General features: G+C 38.4%; 1 protein-coding gene and 1 pseudogene across 5 annotated transcripts in view; both read left to right on the top strand.

Annotated features, from left to right (window-relative positions):
* The window catches only part of NR6A1 (nuclear receptor subfamily 6 group A member 1), a 226,694-nt gene that overhangs the window by 591 nt on the left and 199,367 nt on the right, over positions 1–26,736 (top strand). The window lies entirely within an intron of this gene.
* On the top strand, positions 236–26,707 carry LOC147362550 (large ribosomal subunit protein eL6 pseudogene; annotated as a pseudogene). The gene has a single exon (XR_015136352.1). The product of XR_015136352.1 is annotated as a large ribosomal subunit protein eL6 pseudogene (transcript).

Consider the following 26,736-nt stretch of genomic DNA (forward strand, 5'->3'; position numbering starts at 1 on the left):
ACCACAGGCCTCCCCTCCCCCCGGCCCCGTCCCTCAGCGCGAATCCTACCCCCCCTCTCAGATCCCCTCCGCACCGGCCCCTCTCCACCGGCCCCCCTCACCTCCAGTCCCGTCAGTGGGGGCGTCCCCTGCCCCTCGGGTCCCCTCTTTCCCACCGTCCCCTTCCCGGTCTCCGGGGGACCCCCGTGCGAGGATCTCTTCCTCCAAAGGGTCCTTTCAGCGCCGAGTTCTTTTCCTCCGCCGACCTCCTCAGCGCTCCTCCTCACGGGTCCCTCCTCCCTCCGCGGACGCTCCCTCGGCGCCCTGCCGCCGCCACACCCTCGTCCCCTGGGTTCTCTCTGCCCCTCACCTTTTGGGAGCCTCTTTCTCTCCCCTCCGTTCTGCCGCGCTTCCCGGGCTGCCCACCCGCCTCCCTCTCGGCGCCCACCCCCCAGTCCCAGAGCTCCTGGCTCAGCGGTTCCTTTTCGGACCCCGCTTCTCCGCGCTCCTGCCCCGCGCTCTCCTGCCCGCCCTGCTCAGCCCGGTCTCCCGATGCCTCGGCGCTCCTGCCCGACCGGGGGCCCGGGACACCTGCCTCTTTCCTCTTTCCGCCCGCCGGTCCTGGCCCGCGCCCGCCCAGCCTTACTTCTCCTCTTCCCTTTGGCGCTCCCGGAGCCCGGGCGACTCTCACCTGGCCCGGCCCTTCCCTCCGCGCGCCGCTTTGCCCCCATGTCCGGGCCAAGTCCTCAGGTTCCTCGGGGCTGCGGCTGGGCCCGGCGGCCCCCACCGCTCTCCGCCCCCCCCCCCCCCCCCCCGCCGCCCCCGCCGGCGCTCTGCCCCCGCGGGGTGTTTTATTTGTATCTGTTTGATATTTCCCCCCATAGTGTTTGCCGCGGAATGTTTTTATTGGTAACGTGTAAGGAGCTTTTGTGAGGTCGTAAAAGGTGAACTTTTGAACTTGGAAAGCGCCCTGGAGCAATTAGCGCAGGCGATAGCCCCGGGAGGCCTGCATTACAAAGGGTGCTCGTACCGGCCGGCAAACGCTTCGGCGGCAAACCCGATTTATTTATTTATTTGCCCTGCCTTCCACCTTTCACATCTCCTCATTTCCGAATAAAGGGCAGGCTCTCGGAGATCCGCGCCTCCTCCCCTCTCTGCGCCATAAACGCGCAATTCTCTGAAAGATCTAGGACCGAACAGTGTCTAACAAGTAACAGATTTCAAATTGAATGCAAACACCCGGGACAGTTAGTAGGCACTAAAAATTAATTGCTTCAGCAAGAAGTTTCTCAATCAGGACAGTGGCCTGGCAGGTGTGAGGAAAGTAACCTGAAAATAGGTCACTTAGGCGCTCAGTTGCTGAACGAATGGGGAGCAATTTTGGGGTGTATCTCCGCCTTCATAAATTTATGAACTCGTCAGACATTTATTGCCAGTTGAGTAGATCTGGCATTTTTACCAGTTAAGGAAAAAGTCGGTTTCGAAGAGAGCCTGGTTAGCTTCATTTACTGTTGCTGACCAAATAGTGATATGTTTTCAAAGCTCTTGTCTTTTTTTGAGATGTCTGTGATGTGTAGTATCTAGGTGGCTTGCAGTCCCTTGGGTTGTCTTTGGAGACTAATTTCTGAATGTGAACATGTTTGAGATCAATAAAATCCTGTGTCACAAAGGAAGGGGCAGGAATCCAGTTAGGGTAGAAGGAGATAGTATCATAGGAACAAAGGATTTCTTTAGTGCTTTTGACTTTTAAGCTTTTTAAGAGGTGATTTGGTTTGGTGTTAATGTGTTAAAGTTGTAAATTTTGATCTAAATTTTACCATGCTGATTTTTTTAAGCCAGATCTATAGAAGCTCAGATCTATATTATGGCCCATATTAGTGTGTGTAATTTTGTAATGTTTATCTATGTGTGTATGCTTCCTGTACCCACCTGTGCGACTCGTAGCTGATGGATTTTTACTACAGTCAATACTTTAAGTTCTACTTGAGAATATTGTTGTAAGGGAAGCCTAGGAACTGCATTTGCTATTAATTATTCATTAGTACATTTTAAAGAACTCAGCGGTAATTTTAACTCTTAATCAAATTTCCCTTTCACAGTCTCATTTCCTCAATCGGTCAGGACCATTTAAAAGAATGTTATCAAGCAATCCATTTAGGCTAAGGTGGCTTTAGTATTTTACATCAGCCCAATTTAGTGCTACAAATATTTCCTTTTTGTTGAAAACAGAATGGGACTTTTGGCAGTTTGATGGGCTCTAAGGAAAATACATGAAACATTAGACTGTTGTGGAAAGTTTTATTTCCCAGTGTAAAAATGAGTATTGTGTACTGTTTAACAGTGTATGTTCATTATCTCTTACAACTTAACATACTCACAGAAGAATTACCAAAAAAGAAAAAAAGTTTATCTTTGGAATGGTGTTTTTTTTTTTTCCCCGTTATATACTTCCTAATTCATGTTTTTCTCCAAAAGTAAATGAAACTGCTTAGAGTCAAAGCAGAGAAAATGAATTCTCCTGGCTTTTTATCCTGGTGGCTGATTTCTATTTTATACGAATTATTTGCAGTAGATAGTCATCTAGATAGCAGATCTTTTGGTTTGTGTCATGAATAAATAAACTGAAAGTGAAATTTTAGAAATGTTTTCCTGCTGGAAACGCCATTGATGATGAATTTACAGTCCTTTAAATGGTTTTTATTATTCTATCCAAACAGAATTGCTAGTCTTTTGATGCACCATTACCCTTCCAAGAATTTCCTGTGCTCACTGCACTAAATATTTCAGTTGTTGCTTTTAGGTTTTGATGACAAACATGAACTCAATCAGAATTTCAAAGGAAGATGAATGATTTGAAGAAGTATATGTCAATACTGCACTTGATCATTTTATTTTGAGAGAATAATGGAGTTCTAAATGTTTCAAGCAAAGGAAGTTTATTAACCATTATAAGTAATTAAAAGCATGTTTTATATAATTACATGTTAGAGGAATTGGAGAGAAGTTCACTAGATAAACCTGATGCCCTTTTTCTGTTAAGACTGTGCCATCTGAATGTTTATCCCTGAAAATACTTTAGCAGATATTTTCAATGACGGTGTAACTTTTCAGTTCTGTGACTTTAAAAATCAAGTTAGTTCTGAGTCAGTCCAGAATTTTCTACCTCCATTAAACAAACAAGCAAAAAAGTAACTTTTCAGTTCTGTGACTTTAAAAATCAAGTTATTTCTGAGTCAGTCCAGAATTTTCTACCTCCATTAAACAAACAAGCAAAAAAGCATACTATAGTACTGTTGTTCTTTAGTCCAAACAGCAAACAGGTGTTTTTTAGTGGGTTCTGTGACCTCCAAAGAACATTGAAAGGCAACAATGAACAGATTCATCAGTGAGCTGAGGTGTGAGATGACCACATTTCCAATCTCAGATTTACCATGTACCATATTCTTTCATGTAATCTAAGTATGAACATGTTCCAAACCCATAAATCATTGTGAATTCTGTAGCAAAAAGGTGTGTGTGTGTGTGTGTGTGTGTGAGCATGAATTAATGTGAAGAGTTAGATGGGGAGGAGGGAGATGAGCTAGTGAATAAAACTGCTGGTGAATTTCCTAAACTATGCTTAAATCCTGTATTTCATATTTTATTAATAATTTATTGGTTTTTTTTTTTTTTCATTTTTTCCCTTTTCCTGGGATTGTGGAGCAAAAGTTAGAAAATAGTTTTAGGTTTAAATATCTAGGTTTAGTTTAGTGGAGAATGGAGGATAGAAATGCCAACTGCAAATGTGGTGAAATTTCTCAGAACTAGTGCCTGTTGTGCAAGCTGGCTTTAAATTGCTAATGATGCCTGCATGTTCTGGGGCCTGGGGCTGTATTTGGAGTTTCATCCTGTATTAAGACATCATCATTTTGTTTTTATAACTATTTATTGGTTTGTATTGAATAAATTGGCCATTAATGAATTGTGTTCACATGGTAACTTCTGGCTTTGGGATAGTCTCCAAAATTAAGAGACTTCATTTTCAGCAAGCTCATTTAGATCTTTGGGGCCTTTTCATAAGTTTTGGTTATTATTTAATTTTGTGTTGTAGTCAAGTTAAATTACATTCTCCATTTAAGTATTTTTTGCAGTATTTTATATAATTAGATTGAAAGTTAAATTTGGTAAGATGCCATTTATGAGTAAATTTTAATGTTGGTCAAATCTATTCTATTAAAGTAGGACAAGAAAAATGCCTCATTTTATGTGTACCAGTTGTCTTATATGTGAAAAAGGTTCACAATCAGGAAAATAGAAAGTTCTGAATCAACAGATAAATTTTGCTTTTCAGCAAAGAATAAAAGTGTCCTTGAAACAATTTTAAATAAAAAGTAGCTATTGAATATGTCCACACAGGTGATGATCTAATATACCCAACTTTGTAATACTTTAAAAGTATTTCTGAGACCAACAAGTTGTGAAGGAAAATGTTTTCTGTCAAACTTTTACATTCTTAAGGTCAACTTTTTCCTGATTCAGGTAATTTCTTAAGGGTTTATGGGTGCCTTTGTTAATGACTAGGGTTCAGAAATACCAGAATTATTAAAGTCAGCAAGAAGTGCTAAGCAGCTAATTCTTTTTTGGGTGTTGAGTCCCTCTCAGAGCCGAAGTTTCAGATTTGTCTGAGCTTAATCTATGTTAAAAAACAAACAGAAAAACCAACTCTGGATTAACTTTGATATATATATTATTTCTAGAATCAGGCCCAGGCTTCTGTTTATTGCTTCTTTTCCGACGTGGGTTGTCTTTATGAGAAAGATAAGGCTGTTATTTTAGATATCGGAAAATTAGAAGAAAACCATTGTGAGATGTCTAACCTGCTTTTTCAGTGTGGTTTAGAAATAGCTATAAATAGAAAACTTTATGTGAAAGATTAAAACATTTCCTACTTTATTTCATTCTTCCCTTACTACCTGCTGTTAAATAGTAGCCTGGGGAGAACAGCTTCTCAAGAAAAGAGATTTTTTTGCTGTTTACGATTATTTAAATAAGACTTTACTATGTAACCCGGTAATTCTAATTAACAGTGATTTAGTTGGGGAGCGAACCAGGATTTCCTCAGCTGGCTGCTGGGGACCTGAATTGCTTTTTTCCCCACCCCCAGCTACACCAAATCTTTTGATCCCTAAGCTACAGTGGTTGTCATTTGAGAAAGCAAACTGAGAGAAAATAAGTTGAAAATAGTCTACTTTCAGCCTCATTTGCATCTTGGATGTTTTGTTCTTAAAAAAAAATTATAGGGATAATTGAGTCTTTAAAATTTATTTTGAAGGGTGCAAACTCTTATGTCTGAATAGAAAATTCCTGGATTTCTTTAAAAATACTTTTTTTTTTTGCTTTAAAAATTTGGGGGATGTTGTAGTATTGATAGTCATTATTTCAAAAGAGAAATTATTCTCATTTTAAGTTCACAGAGGCATTCAAGTGTTTTGAGTTTCTTTAGGAGTGTGTGTTTGGGGAAAACAAAAGTTAGCCTTTATGCAATGGAAAAATTTTCAATCAAAGTAGTTGTGGTTTCTCCATCAGCATTATATTCATAAGTTCGAATAAGGAATCACAAGTTCTTAATGTCATACACTTAATAAACTCTATAATTTGTTACATTCAGAGTTTAAAAAGTATCTTCAAATGATGAAATCTTTGGAACCTAATTGCTAACTGTACATACCTTTCAATTTGTTTATACAGGAGAAGCTATTCAACCATAAACCACAGATGGCAGTAGCAGCATATTTTTCTGTTTTCTAGAGGGACTCTGGCCTTTAAGTTGGTGTCAATTCTACTGGCACTGTTGATAGGTCAGCTGCCAAGTGTAATGTTTCCAAAACCAATTCCCTAGGCAGCAACATGTAATGTATTCTGGAAACAAATCCGGGCATTTGATTTGAAGATATACTCTGTGGGTGGTTTGAACCAGAGTGGTGATTTTGCTCCCATTGTTAAGAGTGAGAAATCATAAAGAGAAGCTGGTAATAATGATAGAGGGAGTTATTTGAGTGATAAGTTATATCACATTGGAATTGCACTGTGTATTAGTAGAGGATATATCAAACAGATATTTGCTTTAACAAGTTTGCATTGGAAACAATTTGTAATTATTTAGAAAATAAACTTGAGAATTGTAATTTTGAGAGTGAAATGCACAACTAAATTCCTCATGTAGCAGAAGTAGATAACTTTCTCAGTTTTTTATTTCCAGCTCTTCCTTATATTTCAGTGAATTTTGTATCTTTTTATAAAAGCAGTTCAGAGATCTATGAGTGCCTGCTCTTCCAACCCATCATTGTAGTGTTAAATTCTCTGTTTTTAATTCTCCCTCTGAATACATTGATTGAAAAAGGACATAATTAAACAGATTTTTAAATTTCCTGTTATACTTCGGGTCCAGAGGTATAATTTCATGGTTTAAGATTTAGGAAACATTTCAGTAACAAATCTGTGCCAAAATGATGGATGTACTGGTTCTGTGAAAGGATGGGGAGTTGGGGGGACTACCTTAACCTGTGTTAGTTTTCATTTAAAAAATTAATTCTTGCATTCATTTCAGTCTTGAAGCCATACTGTCTTGGAAGGATTTTAAAAAGTCTTGATTTTTTTGTTGTTGTTAATTTCTTGTGTTCTACTGGTGGCTCAGCTGGTAAAGAATCCACCTGCAATGTGGGAGACCTGGGTTTGATCCCTGAGTTGGGAAGATCCCCTGGAGAAGGGAACAGCTACCCACTCCAGTATTCTGGCCTGGAGAGTTCCATGAACTGTATAGTCCATGGGGTCGCAAAGAGTTGGTTGTGACTGAGTGAGTCTCACACACACACTGCATCAGATACAGTGCAGAGTTCTTTTTACCACAGTTAACTCCAGTTTGTATAATTTAGTTTTTCTCTCACAAGAAAGAAGAGGACACTTGAAGTCTTACACACTTTTTATCTTGTTTCCTCATATCTTGCCTTTAAAAATTCATAAATGAGTAATGAAATAATAAACAGTTGGATTGTATTTTTGTCAGTGGTTTCTTGATCATTTGTTACTAGATTGTTTGTTTCAGATTTAATCTCTCCCTATTGATTGAGTACTTAAATTTGTTATTAATAATTTACTGTATGGTGTAAACCAGTACAAAGTGTCATCCATGAACCACGGAAGAGTGGGCCCTGAAACCTTTTCAGGAGGTTCTTGAGGTCAGAGCTATTTTTATAATAATGCTGACATTATTTGCCTTTTTTGCGATGTTGACATTTGGGCTCATGTTGAGAAACGGTGGTAGGTAAATTATTGGCACCTTAGCAGAGATCAAAGCATCAAACTGTACTAGTAGTCATTATATTCTTCAATTCTAGTCACTTGTATTTTTTTTTAAGCTATTTTCACTTAAGAATGTCCTGGATGAAGTAGTAAAAATGATTAATTTTATTAAATCTCTACCCTTGAGTACAGATGTTTTTGATATTCTGTGTGAGGAAATGGCAGATGCACAAAGCATTTCTTCTGCTTACCAAAATAGAATAATTGTTTTTAAGAAAAGTGCTTCTGCAATTATGTTGTGAGCGGAACTAGCTGCTTTTTTTTAATGAAACACAAGTTTTACTTGAAAGAACAATTGACAGACCATATTCAGATTGGGTGTTTGGCAGACCATGTTTTGGAAAACGAACAGGGAGCCTGTTAGGCCAGGAAAAACTGACAATGCTTCTTGATGGTGAATAAAATTTGAACTTTCAAGTGACAATTAGAATTTTGGAAAACTTGTACTTGCCACTTTGAGCTTGACAACTTCCCAGTACTTAAAGCCTTTTCTGATGAGCCCTAATGTTGATGTTACTGATAAATCTGATTTTTTTTTTAAATATTATATAATGAAATGTGTTAACATTTTGAAGATCACATTTTGGTGAAGGAGCAGTTTCCAAATTATCCAGTGTATGATGTTAAAAAATTCTGAATGGAGAAAAGATGGGTTCAAAGTGCTAGATAGACCAATGGGTTTTAATGTAACAGAGTACACAAAGTTCATTGATATGGTTTTAGATTTCCCTTTGAACTGACCTTTAAGAAACCACTACTTACTGAATTTTGGTATATTATCAAAGGAAAATACCTACAATTATTTTCATTAAGAAATAGTTCTTCCATTTCCAATTACAAATCTGTGTGAGACCAGATTTTCTGTGTATACTTCAACCAAAACAGTATAGCACAGCATACTGAATGCAGAAGCATGCAGGAGAATCTTAACTGCCAGAATTAAACCAGATATTAAAGATTAGTAAAAATATAAAACAGTGCTACTCTTCTCATCAATTTTGTTGTTTTGTTGGAAATTATGTTACTTTTCATAAAATAGGTTATATTAACATATAACAGGTTTCTTGTTACTTTTGGATGAATTAATAGATATTTTAAAAGATTTCACACTGTGGTAAATATCACTAGATATAACCTGTGTAAATGTTAGCTCTTTGGGTCCTCAGTAATTTTTAGTTGTGTAAAAGGGGTCCTGTGACCACGCAGACCACAGTAATGAGAGAACTTCTTTTCTAAACAGACTGACTTAATGTGTAAGAAAATGGTGACTTTGCCAAGTATTATTGTTAGCACTTAGTTACTTTGGGTTTTTCATTCCTTCTCTTTCTCTTAAAAAAAAAAAAAAAAACAAACTCTGTAAAGAGGCTATAGAGGAAAAAAAAATGAAAATGAGTTCATTTTAAGTTTTCTTTGCTTGAGACTAAATGAAGTATGTCATAGTTCACCTCACTGAGTTCTCTGATAAGGCTTTTGTTACTTGCCATGTGAAACCTGTTGCTTAACTGTCAATTATTTGTATTAGAAAATTTCCAGTAGAACCTGCTTCCTCCCCAAGGGTGGATTTATAATTGTGGAAATAAATCTGACTATACAAAAAATACTTTATTACTTGATAAAGAGTCATTGCTATAAAAAATTAAATATTTATGAGATAAAACCCTCTATCTTTTCAAAATTTCCTTCAAGAATAGTTTGCTTCCTGTGATAAACTATAATGGAAAAGAATATTAAAGAAAGAATGTATATATATTGAATTACTTAGCTGTGCAGCAGAAATTAACACAACATTTTAAATCAACTATACTTCAATTAAAAAAAATAAAAGGACACAAAGTTACAAACATAAAAGAATACTTTGCTTGTTTGCTTTCAGTAGGTGTGTTTGGCTTTCACTGAGCCTTCTAAAGCTGTGATTTTGGCAGTGTCAGTTTGTAGATTGGTTTTCCTTTAACCTAGTTTTGACTGAGGGAGGTTGTAATAAAGTCTGTATAGGAGAAGTATCTCCTCTGCTGATGTAAGAATACCTTTTCCTAGTGTGAGTAACATTTTAGTGTAAGTCAATTAGTGTGTTCTTTAAGAGTTAGGGATTTACTCCTTAGGGTAGTTGCTAGGTAGAACTCATTCTGAAGTGAGTTTGCTGGCAAAAGAAATGTCACAGAACAATGTGAATAACAATAAGGAGTTTCTGGATCAGAATTTAAAGTGAAAACCCTGGTGGGTGATGAAAGATCAGTGAGATATCTGGGCTACCTTCCTGAGAGCTCTGTAGTCATCTTGATGTTCTTGGAGTTTCGTGTAATGTACCTTTCTAAGCGTTTTTGTGTTCTGTAGGGGTTGCAGCTTAGTAATGAGAAAATAAAAGCTTTTCCTTTTTCATTTTAATGCTTGGATATTATTTCAAGTTTCAGAGGAGCTAAATGATGTTAATTACTAAGCTTAATAACTGAGGCAGATTTGTGTGTTTTTTTCCCTTCCATATTTTTGCTGTACTTTGAAATCTAACCTGTTTGGAAGCTTCTCTTTAGCCTTACAATCCTTCCTCCAAAATGCCTTTTTGGCAGGATAATAAACCACCTGGGGGAAACCCCCCACTGATATCTGTTTAGAGGGCTTTGTTTTTTTGGAAGTGGCAGTAGTTTCAGTAAGGGAGGAAGGATTTTGGTTAGATAATGTGAGAGGGAAAGAGCAGGGACTCTGGAGTGTGGCAGTACAAAGATCACAGCTGTGTGACTTTGTCACTTGACTTCTCTGAACTTTAGTGTTCTCATTGAACAATAATAGCAGCTAACATTTATATAGTTGCTATTATATAATTTTTAAGCACCTTACATATGTTAACTCACTCTATTTTCATAACTCTGTGAGGTTGGTGTTCGACTGTCTCCTGCATTTTGCAGATGTGGAAACTGAAGCCCACAGAGATTAAACCCTAGTTTTTATATTTTTACAGTTAGTAACACCATTAATCATTTGTTTCCTAGGTTTAATCTCTCCTTCCACTCCCCTTCTCCCCATGTACTATAATGTTTCTGAAATTAAGGGTAGTGTTATTAGGACTCATGATAAAGCCTGTAGAGTGCCAAGCATAGTGTTTGCCTCAAAGCAGATACTTGTGAATCCAGGCGATTTATAATTGTTGAGGATTATACACAACTCAACTTCCTATAGAATAGAGTCACAGAGATCCACCGTTAGAGTTGCAAGTGATTTATTTCTCTTTCATGTTGGCTCTAATAAGCCAACCAGAAAACAGTTTTGATATAATCAGAGACTATCTTTGAGTGGTAAGGAAAGAGGGGATTTTGCGCTATTTAGGGCAGTGATACCATATCTTGAATCTGTAGCCTAAAAGAGAAAAAAACACTGAATCTCGAGTTTACATTACAAATTATCATCTGTAGCACTAAAAACACAAGTAATTGGTGTTTCATGAATGAGTGGATAAATGAAAGAATAATCAGGTCAGGAATTTTGAGTCTTTTCCTATGTCAGAGTCCTTTGAGTCTGAGTTCTTTGCAGGTAGTCAGAGAAAGTCTACAAAACACAAGGGAAGAGAATATGCTTTTCAGTCACTTGAGAGAATTGGGGCAGTATGTAAGTCAAGCTGAGTGTTGAAGCTAAATCCAAGGTTTGAAAAGCCCTCCTGGAACCAGAATATAGTACATTTCTGTTTGGAAATACAGCGCTCCTTATAACTAAAATGACCAGATACACCAGATTAAGATGAGATGGTCAGTAGATCCCTGGTTGTTGGCTTGAGTACTTTGGGGAATGCCATTTAGGAAAAGGTAGCTTTTGTCCCCTGTACATTTTAAAAAAAATTCTGCCACACAAAAGCCGACTATATGGAAAAGAGGACCAATCCAAGATTGATGTGACCCTTTGAAAGTGGAAATAGAAGAACTGGTTGTCCAAAGCTTGTAAAATACAGAAAGTGGTTTTCTAGCAAGGAGATAGTGAGAACGGTGTGACAGTGGGGGTTAATAGATATGGTAGTAATGTAGTGTTGAGCAGGGAAGGACTTGAGAGAGGAGAGCAGCCACATTATTTGAGGAGGTATGAGGCTCAGGAAATAGTTGGTGGGCCTAGGTTTTGCCCGGATTCTGATTTTAGCTCTCTTATAAAAGCATGTTTCTATGGGTCTACCTATAAAATGAAGGCGCTAAATTAGGTAATCACTGAAGGAATTTCCCAGCTTTATGATGAAATGAGTTGGATAAAACAGGAAGTTGGAATTTAGGAAAGCAAATAACTGTGGTACTCACAGCACGGATTCATTGGGATGATTTTGACTTTAGATACTGTTCAGTCATCCCTCAAGGCATATTTACATTTCTTAATGCTTACCATACTTTGTCTGCTTATTAGAACACCTGGCTGCTTTAAATTAAGGTCTGTGGAATCACATAATTTACATGTAAATTCAGTTCTCTGGGTCTGTCTTATAGAAATGTATGCAGATAAAGTTATGATGTTATGATAATTTGTAATGTAAACTCGAGATTCAGTGTTTTTTTCTTTTTTAGCATGATCACTATTCTTATACCTCCTCCCCCACAACCATGCCACACTTTTCTTTTGTAAGGACAATTTCATTCTTGAGTCAAACCCATAGTTAATTTCAGAGTTTTCCCTTATTCCTTGTAAAGGAATTTTTACCTGCAATATTCCTTCAGCACTGAGAAGAGTCCTGTCCTCTTAAGACTTAAATGCCCTGAGTTTGAGAACTTGGATTCATTAAGGAAAATTGCAAACCCTCCTTAAATGCTGTTGGTCAGTAAAAAGGGAACCCAGCAGGAAAGGGGCGGCAATGCATGGGGGAGGGGTGGAGGGGGGTTAGCAAGGGAGCTGCAGTTGAAATATTCATCAATCATTTTACTGGCACCAGGAAACCAATCAGCCTTTTAGAGGAGAGAACTTAATCAATCACCTAAAATCGGAAATTACAATTGCTTTCCCGCAAAAAAATATTCTCTTACTTGCTGACAGTTTAAATCTGAAAGATAGTTGGGCTGACTGGAATTCAGAGCTAACTGCTGGCGAGCAGCTCAGTTACTGAAAGTACTACTGTGATGAAAAAATGTATTTAACATTTGAAGATAAAATGTGCTATCTGCCATGAGCCTTTTAAAATATTTCAAGTAAAGTACTTTTCATGTAGTATGTCCATTAATATTAACAATTGCTGAGCATTTATGGGTAATATGAAGTGTGTGAAGTACTGTAAATTTATTTTCCAAACCTAGTTTTCAGAGCATAGATGGGCTCTTGGCTGAAGAATACCTAGTGTTTCCAATGCCTTGTTTGGAAAGCAAGTTTAGAGTGTTGTCTTAGGGACACTTCCTGGGGAACTCAGTTGGAAGTGCTTGCATATCAATAAAAGCAGGAGGGATTTAGCTGTATCTTGTATTTAGATTTAAATGGTGTGATCTCTGAATTCTGGACTTGAATTGCCTGTGGCCCTTAGGTTCCTTAGGTTTGAGCTACTTAGGAATCTAATGATTTTAAAATTAGGAATGTGTCATCACTGTAGAAAATATGGAAACTGAAGGGAAAATTACCTATAATTTTCCTTCCAGGTGACTGTTATTAGCATTTTCTTATGTTTTCTTCTAGTCTTTCTTCAAATCCTAGTTTTTTGCTTATTGTTGTGGTCTTACAGTATATACCATTGTTTTATGCTTTTTGTTTGATTTTACTTTTTTTCCTCATGTTTTAAGCTTTACTGATTCAACAGTAACTCATTTGAAACTTTTAACAGCCATGTGATATCTCATTGTTTTTCATTGTTGAACATTAAGACAGTTTATAGTTTCTCATTGTTTTAATGGTACTCCCTAGACTATCTTGTGCTTTCTTTTGGCTTATTTTGTGGGGGCCCAGATTTTTAGAAGTATGTGTCTATCTCAATGTACCATCACCAACAACCAGTTTAATTTACACTAATACATCTTGTATATTAACATCTAGGGCTTATTACTATTTTTAAATAAATGCCTGATGCTTGAGATAGAATTGAGACACAGGTAGGCTGTTTCCTCTAGTCTCATGTTATAGAGGGGTATGTGGAATCATTCCCAATGCCTTTTGTTTTCTGAATCTTGTAGATTTCTGGCATTAGTACACCGCCCCCCACCCCCCGCCCCCCCGCCTCCACCCCCCGGAAGCATGCACATTGCCTTCTGCTGCCTACCCCATATCTCCAGCCTAGTCAGAGCAGTGCTTATGGACCCTTCTGAGACTGCCTTCTTTCTCTTATAGATTATGGGTGAGTGGGTCACAAAGACACTCTGGAGCCGCCTTTGGTTGCCTCTCAAAATCTTAGGAGGATGGATTAGTGTGTGTGTGTGTGTGTGTGTGTGTCTGTATGTCTCTTTTCAAATACAACTGTATCAGTTGCCTCAAAGTCTTGAATATGTCCTGAAACTTACAGCTGAATTTGATTGGAAATTAAGTACATGGAGAGAGAAGTTAAATTTACATTCCTTTAGATATCTGCATACTTTGCATGGTTTCCTTCCTCAGTGACTGAAAAACTGATCCTGCACAGGGTTTGATAGTGAAATCCTAAATAAATTTTATGCTAATTTGAAGGACATTCATAATTTTTAGCAGAGCTGGTTTCAGAGTGGAAATAGAAATATTTTTGGAGTCTGGCTATCTACAAGTTTTGAATTAAATTATAAATCATATGAAATGAAGACCTCAGAGTCTTCTGGTAATTTAAAAAATTTGTTGATTGAGAGTAAACACAAATGTTTGAAGATTATTTGCTCTGCTTCTTTATGTTCACCACTGGTGGTAAGAGAATTTGCTATTTGCCAAGACAGTTTTTATAAGGCTCTTTAATAAGAAAGTGAATAAGCCAGCTGCTCTTTCCTTCGACTACACCAATTGCAGAGCTCCTCAAATCCTGGTTCATAATTAAAAGCCTTGAGATGACCTTGAATCTAACTGAACTACAAAAGCTGTCTTGAGTTAAATTTATAGTCTTTGTTGATTTCAAAAGAGGTTAGAAAGAATCATATTCTGTTTGCTGAAACATTAAGGATAGCCTTGGGTGTACGTTGAAGATCAGAAATAATTAATGAGAGGCACTTTTAAGTACAGAAGAGAAACCTGGAATGGACAAAAAAATTAGATTTGTCATTTCTTCATTGAGCATTCAAAATATGTATTTGAGGAGGTTTAAAGTAGGGTGACATTTTTCAGAGTGTCAGTTTGCAGTATTCAGATTTGCTGTAAAGATCTCTTTTCCCCATTTTAACACAGAGATTTTTGAACCCAGCTGGGAAATCAGAATAAACGTTTAATGCTGTTTAAAAGTAACAGCTTATTAATTCATGCTTAAAATATTTTACAGTAGTGGTAGCTTTGTTAATGAAAGTTCCTATTTATCCTCAGACAAAACTTCCCTGGTGGCTCAGATGGTTAAGTGTCTGTCTACAATGCGGGAGACCTGGGTTCGATCCCTGGGTTGGGAAGATCCCCTGGAGAAGGAAATGGCAATCCACTCCAGTACTATTGCCTGGAAAATCCCATGGACAGAGGAGCCTGGTAGGCTACAGTCCATGGGATCACAAAGAGTCGGACATAACTGAGCGACTTCACGTCACGTCAGAAGTGCTTTATATTTGGGCTATGTCATAAGATCTATGAGTAGAGAATTTGTCTGCTTACCAAAAAGGGCAGAATATATTTTCAGTTGTTTAGAGAGCCTTGAGTTACTATCTTATTAATAGAAGGAAAGTTAAAAATGTAAGAAAAGTCAGATTTTATGCATCAGTAGGTGAGATAGGACATTCTCCTAGCATCATAAATGTGATAAATCCCTGAAGAGCCCAGCAGTAAGACAAATAGTTTGAGCAAGCACTGATGTCTTATATAGATCATGTAGGCTCTAGGGTTATTTTAGTTTTTACATTTATTTAATAAGATTAGCTTACACTTTGATCGAAATAATTGATCATAAAATTATATACCTCTGTGTGTGTGTCACACACATCAGGGATTGTCAGTGTGGGATCATTAAAGATGGTAGTGGGGGTTCTCAGGAAGTTCTAGTTGTGCAAAATTTGATCTGAAATCATGATTGTCCAGCCTAAATGAAGTAATAATGTCTCTAAAATCTTGACTTTTGTCTTGAAAGTGTTCCAATTTAGTCTGGCAGCTGTGCCACTCGACCTCTGAATAGCAGGTACAAATTTTTTCAGGAGGGTAGAATAAATAGTCGTTGTAGTATGGTAGACAAACTGCATTTGTGTGAGTGGCAATTTAAGATTATTTCAGCAAACTGTTACTATGATATAGTGATTAACTACGTGTGTTAGCTTTAGTTGGACCTGGGTTTAAAACCTCTCTCTCCTGCAGAGTAGTGGTGCTGAAAGGATGTAGAATCACCACACAGAATTTCTTACTGAAGAATGAATTAATGCAGTGTGTGAAGAACCTGGAGTGTAGCTGCGTTACTGTAGAAAGATTATTTAACATTTCTCAATTTCCTTTTCTATAAGTAAGGGCTTCTCTGGTGACTCAGCAAAAACAAATCTGCCTGTCAATGCAGGAGACGCGGGTTTGATCCTTGGGTTGGTAAGATCCCCTGGAGAAGGAAATGGCAACCCACTCCAGTGTTCTTGCCTAGGAAATCCTATGGACAGAGGAGCTTGGCAGGCTACAGCCCATGGAGTTGCAAGGAGTCGGAAATGACTTAGCAACTAAAGTAAGTAAGGTTAATAGACTTACTTCATAGATAAGCAAGCCAGTTCACCAAAATGCATCTCATTGAAACTAGTTTGTAAATATCCAATTTACCTAATGTTCAGTTCAACAGAAGTCAATTTGCTGAATCTAATTTGTAGAATTCGTTGTCAGTTTCCTTCTAAATTGCTACCTTATCATTTTTTACTCTTTTATTCTCTCTCTCTTCCTGTACCTTATCTCTTCCCCCATTACCTGCAGACGAAACCAGACTGTATCTTTTCACCAGCAGAGGTCCCCTCTCTGCCCTAACTTTTTGCAGCTGCAACAGCAGCAGAGACAAATTGAACATTTTGGCGGATTCATGTTGATGTATGGCAAAATCAGTACAATATTGTAAAGTAATTAACCTCCAATTAAATAAATTTATATTAAAAAAAAGAAAATGCTGCTATCCTGTCTGTCTTAATTTGGCAGAAATCTTTAAAAGCTAATTAAACTCTCCCATCAGTATGTGTTTTTATAAATTGTCTTCATAGTTAAAATAAATTTTTAGTAAATTTAGAGAATTGACTATTTGGAGTTTTGCCTATTTGGTGAATAGACTTGAAACTACCTCGCTCAGGTATGTTTGGAGAAATTAGGCAATATCATGTAAAGTGCTTATTACCAGACAGTTGTTGGATTAAAGTCAGTATTCAGGTGTTCTTTTTCTTGAAGTACTCTTACTCAGGAAACTGGGAACAGTCTCCCTGTACTCTCACTCAAGGATTTTCTCACCTGGGCTATCTAGTTGCACAGTATCTGATGCTGAAGTATCAAGGCTGGTTTATAGACCACCCTGTGACTTCCCCCTCATTATAGTATTGTTAAAAGTGCCCAAATGAAGTACCTTTTTTTTTTTTTATCTTGGATAACTGTTACAAAATGGCCCTGCCTTCCCTGGTACCCTTTGGGGTTAGACTTCTCAGTGAATTTAGATATGTACCGCTTTTCTGAAGCATTTACTTCCAGACACTTGTAACTAGAATTATGAGCTTTAGGAGAGTAAACTGCAGCTTTATCAGGGTAAGAAGCAAGGCCAAGTCCCTGGAGGTTCTTGGTGGGAAGTATCACAACCAGAGCAAATGCTCCTGTCTCTAATACACAGGAAACCTGGCTGCACCACCCCCTCACCCAAAGCCTTCTGAAGGTCTCTTAAAAGGGCTTTCTGGTAAAATCTTTAAAAAGAGGTTGTTGAATGTTCAGTGTGTGCCAGGTTCTTGCTAAACTATCCAAAATAATCCTTTCCACAACTTTTCTTTTGATAGGTGGTGATGTTCCCATATTACATATGAGTTAACTGAAGCTTGAAGTTGAAAATAACTTACCATGGCTTATGCCACTATTCCACTAAATCAGTATTTCCAAACTTTTGTTTTTTCTGTATCACTATCATGATTTTTGTCATTTCCTAATATTTATGTATTTAATATATTAAATATTGAATTGTTAAAACTTTGCAACCCAAAATTTATTTTAAAAGGATATTTTGTTATTATCCTATATGTGAAATTATATGCTGTAGAGAAGGTAACAATAAAAATAAATTTAATGAAAAAATACTGCATTAAATTCTAGTTAAGATGTTGCCTGCTCAAGTCTGTATGACCAGGCCTTCTAGTTACAAAGGGAGATTAGCAAGCATTAGAGGGGTAATAGAGAAACTAGTATCAAACTGAGATTTTTCTTCTGATGTAATTAGAAGGGTTGAAAGAGAAGTGAAAAGGTAACAGCTTTGAAATGCTTTAAAGTGCTTTCTCTTGGTTCACTTCAAATCTTCCAGTAGTCTCCTCACTTGGGGAAACACGGATAGAGCCGAAGGTGTTCTCATTTTCCGGATGAATAAACTGAGAGGAGAAAGTCTGTTCAATGTAGTGCCACTGGTTCCACAGACCTTACTGTCCAAGCCACCCTGCTACTCCTGGGTTTTCCTTCTGTCACCTCCCTTCTCACCCTTCATCTTGCCTCCTCCTCTCCATGCTTTTCTTTCTTTTTTCTTTTTTTTAATTTTATTTTATTTTTAAACTTTACAATATTGTATTGGTTTTGCCATATATCGAAATGAATCCACCACAGGTATACATGTGTTCCCCATCCTGAACCCTCCTCCCTCCTCCCTCCTCCCTCCCCATACCATCCCTCTGGGTCGTTGCATTGTACCAGCCCCAAACATCCAGTATCGTGCATCGAACCTGGACTGGCGACTCATTTCATACATGATGTTATACATGTTTCAATGCCATTCTCCCAAATCTTCCCACCCTCTCCCTCTCCCACAGAGTCCATAAGACTGTTCTATACATCAGTGTCTCTTTTGCTGTCTCGTATACAGGGTTATTGTTACCATCATGCTTTTCTTTTCTTCCCCATCCTCTAGGAGAATTCAGCTGACTCCAAGGTAGTTTGAGAAGGAGATTCTTTGATGCATATTTCTGATGTCTTTTCATTTGTTTAACAATTGTTGAGATAGGATTTCCTCTTAAGAAACTCAAGTCTTTCTACAAACATTGCATTTCTTGGTTCTTACTGTAATTCCAGAAGGCGTAAAATATTCAGTTATTTTGTAGGTATTTGTACTCCTACATAAAGTATTTATGAAATAACTATATAACTAAATAGCTATAATGACACCACAGACCTTCCTTTGATTCCTAATTATGTTAGGAATTAGGAGTTAGGAATATTGGAAAAGTAAGTTTGAAAAAAAAAAACTGCCAGCAGTTTTTGATGTCATCTCAAGTACAGTAAAATGTATTTTCTTTGATTTTGTAATAGTCTTTCGTAGTTTTGTAATTTACATTTACAACAATTTACATTTAATTAACATTTTATTGCATCCTGTTCCAGTGGAGACTGTGTGTGCGAGCTCAGTTTCTCAGTCGTGTCCAACTCTTTGTGACCCTGTGGACGATAGCCTGCCATTGAGGACATGGCCTTGCAAACAGGGAGGCAATGCTGGCCCTGAGCATGATCTACCGAAGTAGATCTCTGTGGGGAACGGGAGGAAATTTTAATACTTAATGCCTTTTAGGAAATAAAGCAAAATGGCATTAGGGTAATTAATACCATGTGGAGCAGGATTAAAAATTGAATAATGTAAACTGGAAACAGGAAGACTGTGACATGGTAGTGGCTGTAACTATGTCAGCACAGCTTCAGTTTCCAGGCCAGCTTGCATTTCAGTCTGCCTCAACCTTACGAGTACACTCCTCGTCTTGACATCGCTAGTTAATATTCTAAAAACTAGTTATAATATTCTAAAAACTATGGCCATTTCAGCTTATTCAGGGCTTCCCTGGTGGCTCAGCTGGTAAAGAATCCGCCTGCAGTGTGGAAGACCTGGGTTCAATCCCTAGGTTGGGAAGATCCCCTGGGGAAGGGAATGGCTACCCACTCCAGTATTCTGGCCTGGAGAATTCTATGGACCATATAGTCCATGGGGTCTCAAAGAGTCAGACATGATTGAGAGACTTTCACTTTTGACTTACTCAGGAATGTGAAGCATATCCAGAAACAGGATTGCTAAAGTCAAGTCACATAAGTGTTGTACGTCAGTCTCCTACATATGAACCTTCAAGTTGTGAACTTTCAAAGATTGGAACGTGTTTCTACCCAGACATCACTGCATCTTTTCTCAAGAGAGTAGATAGAATTGAATCCAGCAAGGAACCCAAACCTGTGCCATCAGCGTCAGGCGTGGGTGCAATGGCAGCTTGCCCTCCGTCTCCTACTGCTGACGATCCTTCCACTCTACCATCTCCCACCTCCTCTCCCTGCTCCAGTCAGTAGTAACTCTTGCCTGTTCACTTGATGCCAGCCCCTGTATGCCAACTGTTCTACTGTACCCTGTACTTTCCAAGGTACTGTACTGTAAGATTTAAAGTGTTTTTTCAGTTTTTGTGTTTGTTTTTAATGTAGTGTGGGAAAAGTATTACAAACCTATTACAGTACTATACAGATGATGATGCTGTTAGTTGGGTACCTAGGCTAACTTTGTTGGACTTCTGAACAAATTGTACTTATGAATGTGCTCTCAGAATGGAGCTCATTCTGTAGGTGTAGGTGCTTATTGTATACCAAGTAATGGTTTCCCACTCTGGAAGCCTGACATTTTTTGTATTTCACTGAGTTTTGGGATACGTATTGGGAAGTAAGAATGCTGCATTGTGTTTCTGCTAGTGCTAATGCCTACTAATGCTGGAAGGGGAACTTTAAGCTGACAGACCTTAAAACAGGTATCAAAAATTAAAAGGAAGCATGTCTTATACAAGTAGAGTATGATTTTAGTGGGGCAGGGTAGACTAGTATCTGTGACTCTTAAACATGCCTCAATCATTTATTTCATTGGTCTGTTGATTCGAGATCTCAAGATTTGAATGGTTGACCCAGAGGTCAATGCTGTAGCTTCATCAAGAAGCCAACATCTTAATAATAGCACTGAGTGATGACTTAATAAAAGATCCTATTCTCTGTGTGTGCACAGAGTGCAGCAACAAACCTAGAGTTTCTGAAAAGTGGTTTTTATTTTTTAAATAAGTCTGTTTCACACGTATACTTAAACTCGTGGCTTGGAGGATGAAAATAAGAATAACTTTACTACCTATGATGAAAGTGAAAGTGTTAGTTGCTCACTCATGTCTGACTCTTTGCAACCACATGGTCTGTAGCCTACCAGGCATCTCTGTCCATGGAATTCTCCAGGCAAAAATACTGGAGTGGGTAGCCATTCCCTTCCCAGGGGATCTTCCTGACCCAGGGATCGAACAATGCAATCTGCATTGCAGGCAGATTCTTTATTATCTGAACTGCTAGGGGAGCCTCAAATGATATGATTATTAATGATGTTAATAATGGCTAAACCTGTTTTCTCATCTTAGAAGATGGCAGGTGAAAAAGCCCAGAAGCCAGATACTAAGGAGAAAAAGCCCAGAAGCCAAGCAGTTTGATGCTGGTGGCAGAGTTAAAAAGGTTAAAAAGGTGAACCCCACTGCAGCTGAAATACTATCGTGGTCAGAGGAATTGGCAGATATTCCTAATCAGCTATGTAGTCCAGAAAGGCCTTTCATAAGATGAAGTATTCAACAGCTAAATGCAAGGTTGAAAAGGAAAAGAAGGTGATGGTTCTTGCTACTGTCACAAAATCAGGTGGTGGTGACAAGAATGGTGGGTGGTACTTGAGTGGTTAAATTTCCCAAAATGCCTAGGTATTATCCTACTGAAGGTGTGCCTGGAAAGCTGTTATGTCATGGCAAAAAAAAAAAAAAAAAAAAACCCTTCTAAGTTTTTTCTCACATGTGAGAAAACCGCATGTGCACTAACATTGCTTCTGGGATGATTCTGATCTTCCTCACTGGGCACCACAGAGGCAGGAGGGTCATTTTCCTGAAGCTTGCTACTTGTGGCTGAGCTCTGTCCCTCACACCAGAAATTTGTCATTGTCATCTCCACCGAAATTGAATGGTGTGAAAAATCCCAGAACATCTCACTGATGTTTACTTCAAGAAGACGAAGCTATGTAAGCTCAGGTATCAGGAAGGCAAGCCCTTCAAAGGGACACAGAGAAATATGAAATTACAGAGCAGCAGCAGTGCAAGGTTGATCAGAAAGCTGTGGACTCATAAATTCTGGAAGAATCATAGCTTTTCCTCAGTTCCAGGGCTGTCTGCACTCTGTGTATGCTGTTACAGTTGGAATTTATCCTCACAGAATATTGTTCTAAACTTTTTAAGAAGAACCTAATTAAAATAATCCATTAAAAAAATTGGAATTTTTCACCCTTAATCCTGTTTATGGAGTGTCTTTTACATTTATGTGGTGAAATAAACATATGTTGTTTGTTGTTCTTGTATCTTGACTCCAGTTTGAATAATTAAAAAAATTTCTTTTGGGGTTATTTTGTAGATATGACTAACCAGCTACTAGCTTTGCTTCGGATTTGAAAGATTCTGGGGTGAAAGGTTAAAGATGTTGTATCTCTTTGTTGCCACACAATGGATTTCTGAAACAGACATAAGAGATGGTACTGAGCTTTAGCATTAATGATTAACTAGTATGACAGAAAGATTTGTGCCCAGAATTATGTTTCTAATAAGAAGTAATTTAAAAGTCATTTAGAGAATGTCTGGGAGATTTTTTTCCCTTCAGTTGAACTGGTCAATTTTAGAGAGCTAATAACACAAATCGTTTTGTTCTTAGGATTTTTTTTTTTTTTGAAGTATAGTTATAAAGTTGTGTTAATTACTGTTGTACAGCAGAGTTATTCAGTTATATGTATATATACATTCTTCTTCTAAAAAATATTTTCCATTGTTCTTAGGAATTTTTAAATGTGCAAGTTTCCATTTGTAAAAGCAATATATTTTCAATCAAAAAAGTAGAAGGAGGAAAAAAAAATACCACCCTCAGCAGATGGTTCTGAAATGACCTTGGAAACTCTGTGTCTGTGGTCAAACAAACTCTTTGGTGTGTGAGACTCTTCTTCAGTTAGTCTTTGAAATGACAATGAACAAAAAAAAATCTTCAGTCTCCCTACTCCTGCTGGCAATAACATATATTTTTTTCAAAAGATGCTAGTTCTTGTCTAATTATTTAATTCATTCATTCATGTAAGGTTTTATACTTTGCTTTGTTGATCTGGTTAGTGAAGTTACTGTAGCTGCTTCTGACGTGGACATCTTGGATTATTCAAGGAGGTTTATAAATGGACTCATCTACTTTTTTCTTGGACTCTGAGGCCCCGCTTTTGTGGGAATGTCAGGGTTTGTTTTTTGAAATAACGTCAAGTTTCCATCTGGCTGTTGCAGAGCATATATACCTTGCAAAGGTGGTGTTTTATTAGCCAAATTGCTCTGAATAGAAGTTCTCTTGTTTTGACTTTTGTGGCTCTTTCCATGTAACAAATTACAGTTATTTCTTTAAACTTACAAGATGGAGGTAATAGGAACTCCTTTCAGGTAGAATTCATGTGAAGAATCAAGCCAGTACCAGGCATATAGTAAAGATTCAATAAAATGACAGCTGACAGATTATTTTCTACATTTCATGGCATGTGTGCCTTTTGAAATTTATTTAACCTCCGAGCTGAATGAAGAATTATCAACAGTCTCTTTTGCTACTCCAGACATCCAGAAATTGTAAATGAAGAATGTTAGAGGCTCACAGTACATGCAGTTTTCTGAGAAATGCCTGTACTATATTTCCATAGAAACACTAATGACCTCTGACTCATCAAACCGAATTGCCTTCCTAAACTGTTTTCACCTTCTGATTCTCTCTTACCGCAGCCTTGAAGCTCTGTACTGCTTTTAAAAAAAAATGTTAAAATTGAAATGTCATAATCTTAGGCTGGCTTTTCTGCCTTCAGTTTGGTTTCAAGGCTGCAGTTACAAAGCTAGAAGCCTGAAAAACTGTATAAAAGGTGATGTAGGTTGATCAGATGGAATTTATTGTTTCCATAGAAATGTAGACACTTCTTGTAAGCAGCATTTAAGCTGAGCAAATACATGGGCACAATAGATTATATAACTGAGAATCCTTGGCTTCTCCCCCTACTCTTTTTTCTCTATCCCTAAGATTTCATGTTAAGAAAATGACATTAGGGAGAAGGCTTTGTTTTTTGTTGCAGTTTTTAAAATGTGACCTTGACATTTGTAGGTGGAAAAGGGAAGTACAGCTTGAAGCTCTGCCAGCCGGATTTTGCTGTGCAGACTTGTGGTGTTATGTCTTTGTATTCAAAAGCATTTTCTTTTATTCCTGAAGTATAGTTTATCAGGTTGCCTGTGAGAAACAAAAGCTAATGGTCCAAGTGGCATCCCACTCACTGGATAGAAAGGAAAGAGGCAGATGTGAATTTAATGCTCAACCAATCCAAAGAAAAGTGTTTCTGTATTTGCTTGGGTTTGGTGCTGAATTGCAGGCTGCAAGGCTGTAAGGTGGGCCATGGTCTGGCTAGCTAATGTTTGTTACCAAAAAAACAGCTACATTTATTCCTTTTCAGCCTCTATCCAAGCCACCTTTTGTACCAAAAGGAGCTGAGGAGATGGAGTTGGGAGGGGCTCTGAAAAATGGGAAGAGTTGCTAGAATTTCAGGAGCTGTGGATGGTTTGCCATGTGTATCTTGACTACCCCCTCAGAGTGCTTCCCTCTCCTCCTTTTAAGCCTTAACACTTTTTAATTACTTGGTTAAAATATTAGAACCACTATATTGAAGTTAGTGAGAGTTCTGCTGGTATTGGGGCTTCCCTTGTGGCTCAGCTGGTAAAGAATCCGCCTGCAGTGCGAGAGACCTGGGATTGATCCTCGGGATGGGAAGATCCCCTAGAGAAGGGAAAGGCTATTCTGGCCTGGAGAATTCCATGGACTGTATAGTCCATGGGGTCACAAAGAGCTGGACATGATTGAGAGACTTTAACTTTTACTTTCTGCTGGTGTTGACAAACTTCATAGGTATATCCATGTATTTCCTTTCCTTAGTGACTTTATTCGGAGAAGGCAATGGCACCCCACTCCAGTACTCTTGCCTGGAAAATCCCATGGATGGAGGAGCCTGGTAGGCTGCAGTCCATGGGGTCTCTAAGAGTGAGAAATGACTGAGTGACTTCACTTTCACTCTTCACTTTGATGCATTGGAGAAGGAAATGGCAGCCCACTCCAGTGTTCTTGCCTGGAGAATCCCAGGGACAGGGGAGCCTGGTGGGCTGCCGTCTGTGGGGTCACACAGAGTCGGACATGACTGAAGTGACTTAGGAGTAGCAGCAGTGACTCTACTACCTATAGAATAAAAGCCTAAAACTCCCCATGTGTGGCAGTAAAGTTCTTTATGATATGGCCCTGGCTGGGGCTCCAGTAAAATCACATTATCAGGTAACATTATTCCCTTTCTGTTCATGCCTCGTACATGTGGCTTCCTCTGCATACGTTTCTCAAATAGCCCTGTTTATCTGGTGAATGCTTATCTCTTCCACATGCCCCTGGCCCCATGGTTGCTGCTCTGTTCTCACTAATATTGATTACAACTACTAAGCACTTTCCACTGACCTAAGTGTATCATTTCATTGAACCTCACAATAGCCTACAGATGAGGAAATTGGTTTAGAGAGGTGAAGTCACTTCCTCAGTTAACAGTAGTAAGTGATGGTGCCAGGACTCATACCTATTCTTATGTCAAAATATATGCTCTTACCACTGCTTCTGTTTCATCAGGTCCATCTGTCCCAATCTGTCTGTCCATTGTTCTCTCCTACCATCAATTTTTTAAAATATTATTTACTTCACTATCTTTTATTTTTGGCTGCACCACACAGCATGTGAGATCTTAGTTCCCCAATGAAGGATCGAATGCATATCCCCTGCAGTGGAAGCACAGAGTCTTAACCACTGGACCACCAGATAGGGAAGTTCCTGTCTTTCATTTGGCTTTAATTTTTTCTTGTTGTAGTTAAATATATAGAACAGAATTTACCATTTAAATCATTTTAAGTATACACTTCAGTGGCACTGAGTATATTCACATTGTTGTGCTCTATAATTTTTACTCTGTACCCCTTTAGACTGTTCTCTGACCGTAGGCTCAGTCTTGGGCTTCCCTGGTGGCTCAGACAGTAAAGAATCCTGCAGTGTGGGAGACCTGGGTTTGATCCTTGGGAAGATTCCTTGGAGAAGGGAATGACTGCCCACTCCAGTATTCTTGCCTGGAGAATTCCATGGACAGAGGAGCCTGGTGGACTGTAGTCCATGGGCTCACAGAGTCAGACACAACTGAGCGACTTTCACTCACTCACTCAGGCTCAGTTGTACTGATACCTGTATCTTCCAGGCCTAGGACCTGCTACAGTGTGGGCAGGTACTTAATAACATTTGAAGGAATAAGTGACTATATTTGCTAGGCTAATGGAATTACTTTCTGATAACAATGGATGAACTTATGAATTGGTTAGTAAATAACACTTGTGTAAGTGTTTCCTTATTTCATTTAATTTAAAGCTGCTACAGAATCCAAAAGGTGTCATGATAAATTTAGAAGAAGGAAGGACTTCTCTGGTGGTGCAGTGAATAAAAATCCACTTGCCAAGACAGGGGACATAGGTTTGCTCCCTGGTCCAGAGAGATTCCGCATGCCTAGGAGCAACTAAGCCCCGTGCAGACAACTACTGAGCCCACATACCTAGAGCTGGCGCTCTGTAACAAGCGCCAGCTTGTTTGAAGACACTGCAGTGAGAAGCCCCTGCACCACAACAAAGAGTAGCTCCCGCTTGCATCTGAAAAGCAACTAAATGAAGACCCAGCACAACCAAAAAAAAAAAATTTAGAAGAGGGGAGATTTTTTTTAATCTTATGTTTTTCCATTATAATAGCCATTGACCTTATGTGACTAATTAAAATTAAGTTGAAATTCAGTTGCTCAGTCACACTAGTCACATTCCAGGTGCTTAATAGCCACACATGGCTAGTGGCTATCATTTTGTGCAATGAAGATAGACAACATTTTTCATCACTGTAGCTATTTGAATTCAACACTGTTGCTTTAGACTTTAAAGGCAGAGAATAGTAAAACTTATTTTCTCTTAGAACTTGATATTTTGGCAAGAACTGCATTGTAGTGGCATGTGATTTAATACCATTGCTTTCTGGAGAAAGAAGTAGTTACTCAGCATTTACTAAGCTACCTTTCCTGGGATCCTG

Source organism: Bos grunniens, chromosome 11 (genome assembly GCF_055505025.1).
Source record: "Bos grunniens cultivar Pamir isolate PY7600 chromosome 11, Bosgru_T2T1.0, whole genome shotgun sequence".
Taxonomy (NCBI): domain Eukaryota; kingdom Metazoa; phylum Chordata; class Mammalia; order Artiodactyla; family Bovidae; genus Bos; species Bos grunniens.